We start from the raw sequence: 5,686 nt of genomic DNA on the forward strand, positions 1-5,686 counted from the left end.
AAATTGACTTGCTAAAAATACCTTTTGTGTAATCATTAAGAAAAATTCTTTGCCAGGCAGTCTGGGGTTCAGTCTACTGAGGCTGACCTCCCTGCTCCTCCAAGGCTTCATTACATCCTCAAGCATCTCTCTTTCTTTGGTGAAACAGTTAACTGACACTTGTGAAACTGTTTGCTGACACTTGACTATTAGGTACTGATAAACCTCCATTGATCCAGGAGAAGGGTGCAGAGGCAGAGGGGAGGGTATTAGAAATATGGGTGTGTGTTGTCTTGAGTAATGGTCATTAAAACCTTTGAATCTTAATAGTAAGATATATTAACCAACAGTTGAACATGAAATATGAATTGAAGTATAACAAGATCCAAGTTGGTAAGGAATATGATTTAGCTTGGTCTCTAATGGGTATAATGGTTACAGACACCTTTTGGTAGATAGAACAAAGGCCATAAAAAACAAAATAAAAGAAAGAATGCATGGCTATCATTCTCCAGGAGGCAATCAACTAGAAACACAAGTGTTTGAAGAGGGAAGTGTTTTCTGAGAGGGATGCAATAGCCACAGGGCACTTCTATCAGGATAACCCATTGAGCAGTGATGAGGGAATACCAAAGCTTTAGTTTAGATGACTATTTTCATAAACATTGCACACTTGCCATACTATTGGTTATTTCTGTCTCAAGACTTTATATCAGATTCCAACCACTTTTACTTGGACTAATATGATTTCAGGTGGGTTTTTGTTGTTGTTCTCAGTAAACAAATGAATCAAATTCAATGGCTCTGCAACACAGACCCGAATGTTTCCAACTGACGGCAGAACTGAGTATTTCTTACTAATGCTAAGAAACACTGTGCTCTTCCTAACACTCTTAAATTCTAAAACGCTTTGGCCTGGTCAGAAACAAGACTGTGAACTTGGAAATCGATACTTGTTCTCACANTTAGACAGGTTGACTTGTGTGAACTGGAGAAGAGGGTGTACTTGGACAGGCCTAGTGTCCTCCTGGGTGCTTCTCTATGTCTTTTCATCAGCCAGAAGATTCTGTGATGGGTAGTTTCTGGTCATCTCATACTTGTATCAAAACAGGGACAAGGACAGACTTGTAAACAATGAGGACAATTACAATGAAAGACTCACCACTCTGTATCTATTAACATTTCATAACAGGATTTCTGTTTTACGGAAATAAAAAGTTTGCTTTTTACTCACAAAAGTTTTCTTCTTATAATCTAAAAGACTTATTAAAACCCTTTAGTTATTTCTGTTTGTTTACCATAGCTTTTGACAATTGACTATTATAATATTAACAGAAAAATTATTCGTGCTTAATTAATACAGCTAATTAGCAAACATTTCAATAAATGTTACTAGCTAAAACATTTTTAAATGTTTGCAAATAAAATGTATCTGCTAATTAGATAATAAAGATCATTTGTGAGAAAAGATTTTTCCTTACATTATAATGATCCCATTATCAATGGAGAAGGAATCAGAGGGTAACCCAGCGATATTCCAAGCTCGGATCGTCACGGCTTCTCCCAGTGTACCCATAAGAGAGTAGTCATCGGAGCAGGGGATGTCTCTTTCTTTACACAACTGTGACCACTCCTTGGTTTGATTCTTCAAAATATTCACAGANAAATAGAGACATGAGTTGTTGGACAGTAGCCAAAGGGATACTACCTAACGTTTATTTACTGAGAAAACCAACTGCTATTGAAGCTTCGCCTCGAACATGATTTGTGCACCAAACCTTTTCCAAATAAAATTATAACAAAGAAAGTAAGCTATGTACTGTAATAAGCAATGAGACAGAGCCCACATGGACCACATGACAAAGTTAGAATTTTATATCTGAGAAGAACAATTACTGTGTATTTTTCTAAAGTTTAAACTTACAGAGTAGTTGACATTCTCTGGCTTAGTTTCATTTCTGTTGCTATAATAAAATCACCAAGCAGAAATTAAGTTAGGGGGAAAATGGATAAATTTTGCTCCCAATTCAATTCAAGGTGGAAGGAACTTAAAGCAACAGGTCACAGTCACAGGCAAGAGCAGAGTGAGGATGGATGGATGCCTGCCTCTACTGCTCGCCTCACTCTCCTGCAGAACCTACGGTAGGCANTGGTGCTCCCCACATTCCCGGTGAATCATCCCACCTCAACTAATCCAGTTAAGAAAATCCTTCACAGGCATCCTCATGGGCCACCTTGATATAGACAACCCCTAAGTGAGATGNCCTTTGTAAGTGATTATAGATTGTGTCAAGTTNACAGTTAAAAACCATTATATTTTCAACACATGCATATTTAAATTATAAATATACAGAAAAATACTATATAGTTTATAATACAAAACTAAACCTGTGGAATAGGTAGAGGACACAGAAAACATTTATTTCTGGCTCCCATGTGCTCTATAGGAAGGATCACCTGAAGTATATTGAGTTGTATCAAGGGTCAGGACACATTTTGAATTCTGTCCTATCTACCAGAGGCATGCTCTGTTATGGTGGACAAAACCCATACTAAGTGGTTTACTCAATATTAAGTTTATACTAATGTTCAAGTTCAGGTTACACACCTAAATCTTCAGAAATAGTCAAAGACATGGCTGTGAGGGAAATCGAGACAGGCAAAGAGAGGGTGTCCATAAGCAAAGGGCATGAAGCTCATACCTCTTCTGGGCTAATGAGGATGTCCTGTGTGTGTGTGTGTGTGTGTGGGGGGTGTTTTTGTGTGTGCGCGTGTGCGCGTGCACATGTGTGTCTTATGTGTAGATGGTGCTGAGAAGAGTTTGGTTGTCACTACCCTCTCCCTCAGGTTCCTGCTGAGTGGGTTGTGTCAATATTATAGTTTTATGCAAAAAGTCCAGGGAAGATTTAGGTGAGTGGCCACTTCATGACCTTAAAAGTTGTTAATATTATTTAGAATGTCCAATATCTCTATTAGTAAAATTACAGGTGACACTGTTTTTCTCATTGCATCCCATCAGTAGTACATAATTTTCAATTAGTCATCTACTGACGATGCTAATTTTCAATCACTTCATTAAAGCCAGGGTTCTGTTTCATAATTCTAGGATTATGATTACGTGTGATTATTGGTCCTTTGGATCTCAGACTATTACACAAATATACCGGAGTGAGTGAGAACCATAGTTCTCTTATCGCTGTGAGTGTGTGACAGGATTTTCACTGGGAGGAGCTGCTGCAGTTGGAGCAACAGTTTATAATACAACACATGGGATGCCATGAGCTAGATTTCAGGTACTTCCTGGGGATTGCACATCTGAGTAATTCATATGGAGATAACTAGAGGTTTCCCTTGGAAACCTGAATAATTTGAGGGTCATTGTCCTGCAGGAGTGTTTGAGCCTAAAAGGGAAATGGCTGGGCTCAGGGCCCAAAAACTGCACAGGAAAACATGGATGCTTTACCCATAATTGAGAACACTGAAAACAGCAGTTGTGAGATAAATTTTGCTCCTTGATCATGTCCATTTGTAGTTAACATTTCAGCCCTTTGTGGAAGACACCTGGTGATGAGGGAAATGCCTCTGATTTTTGTCAAATACTCATTTGTGTTAGTTCATGTCATAAATTCATCTTTTCATATTTTATCCTCTAAGTTATATTACTATCATTTTTTGGGATGTTGAAATTGCCCACAATTTGGCAATACCCTATCCTGAAATTTTTATCTGTCCCCCCATGTTCCCATCCTCTTCTGAGCATCTCCTGCTATTTTCTCTAAGATATATTCAAGGCTCTTTCAGTAACATAAAATAACCAAGTTTCAGGTGTGGTGTGATGTGGTATGGTGTGGTGTTGTGTGGTGTGTTATGGTGTTGTGTAATTTGGCACTTCTAGCTGCCCAAGCAGCAGGTAAATACCCAATGGGTGTCACTGGGATGCCCAGGGGTATGATTTAATCTAATAGCGATGGGAGTGAGTTCCTGCTAGTATTTCCATTGTTCCAAGTCCCCGTGGGAGGACAGAGTCAAGAGAACATGTTTCTACTCTCCTCTCTCCCTCTCTCCCTCTCTCTCTCTCTCTCTCTCTCTCTCTCTCTCTCTCTCTCTCTCTCTCTCTCGATCTCTCTCGATCTCTCTCTCTCGATCTCTCTCTCCTCTCTCTCTGACTGGCTTGATGAATCTGCCTGGGGAAGTTTCCTTGTCTAAAGTTGTAAATTGAACTAACCCATCACTAACCAGATAAGTTAAATGTTAATGACCTGAGCTAGATATATGATGTTAATGCCCCTACTGAACAAAAGACTCAAAAGAACAGGCCTAGCTGAAAATTAGAAAGTCATTGCACCACTGTGACCTTATCAAGGTAAACAGAGGCCTCCAAAGTGAAAAGGCTAAAATAGAAGCTCCATCTATATGAGGATTTTTAAGTTTGTTTTTAAAAATTCAATAGTCAAAGAAACCATAATGGAAATGGGGGCTCAGTTCTGCTTATGGAAAAGTCCTCAGTGAGCCTCAGTGGACACAATATGAAAGTATGTTAGGGGAAACCAAGAAGCCCTTGATTAAGGTCAGTGAAGGTTATTTTGTCCCCATCCACTAAAGTTTCAGCCTCTGACGTGGCTTTTAGAATGACTTATTAAGATCCATGCAGAGTAGTTAAGTCATGGATCCCTCATGCACAAGTGTGTGTGCGCACTCACACCCACACACAAATACACACCCACACCCCTGATTCCTTTACACTTATTGAGGAACTAAAAATTCATTTAAAATCAGTCAGTTTAAAATTAGATTTTAAAACAATATTTCACACAGCATCTTTTGGCAACCAAGCAATTTACATGATGTCTAAAATTTTTGAGTACAAATAATTTAAAACTATTCTGCTTTTCTTTGCAGTAACGAAAAACTAACACAAAATCAAAATAACACAGATGGCAAAAAAAATCCCTCAAGTTCCCCACCAACACCAGCAGCAGCAGCAGCAGCAGCAGCAGCAGCAGCAGCAGCAGCAGCAGCAGCAGCAGCAGCAGCAGCAACAAACAGACCTGAGGTTAATGTTGCAATGATGGGGGGAAAGCAAAGAAGAGTCACAAAGGCATCCCTCACCTGTCTGTAGTTAGATGTAAAGGCTCCCAGGTAGGCAACAACCCCTGAGGAGATGAGGATATCACCAGTCAGGTTGATGTACAGATGCCCAAGCTCCAGCGCAGAGTTGCTCCATCGGGTTTTCTCACCTCCCAGGCCCCCGATCAGCTGCTCTGCACGTTCTAGCTTTTTGCTGCACAAGTCAACCTCAAAAATAAAGGTGAGCTTTTATCAATATCTACAAGTGAAATGGGCTGAAAACTGCAGATTTCCCAACACAAAGATAAGCTTTCTCAATTACAAACTAGACAGATTCTAAAAAGAGAAGCACGATGCATCTCACTGAGATACAGAAAGTTGGTGACATTATGACTTTAACAAACAAGTGACTTCAATAAGCTTCTAAGGATTTCTACAGAGCATCTAACAATTAACAGGGAGGCAACTCTAAGGAAATGACCTTCAACACAAGGGACTGAGATTAAACTAGTTACCAGCAGTCTACTGCAAATACAGATTTAAAAAAATATATAACAAAAATGGGGGAGGACTCTGGATGAAGCAGGTTAGTAGAGTATTTGCATAGCATGCCAAGGGCCTGGGTTCCAGAATTTGCACT

The 5,686-nt window shown here is 39.5% G+C and overlaps 1 pseudogene; it reads right to left on the reverse strand.

Moving 5' to 3' along the window:
- Window positions 1-1,456: 1,456 nt before the first annotated feature.
- Window positions 1,457-5,274, reverse strand: LOC110288375 (annotated as a pseudogene).
- Window positions 5,275-5,686: the final 412 nt, after the last annotated feature.

The sequence above is a fragment of the Mus caroli genome, unplaced genomic scaffold, assembly GCF_900094665.2.
Source record: "Mus caroli unplaced genomic scaffold, CAROLI_EIJ_v1.1 scaffold_21882_1, whole genome shotgun sequence".
In the NCBI taxonomy this organism is placed as follows: Eukaryota; Metazoa; Chordata; class Mammalia; order Rodentia; family Muridae; genus Mus; species Mus caroli.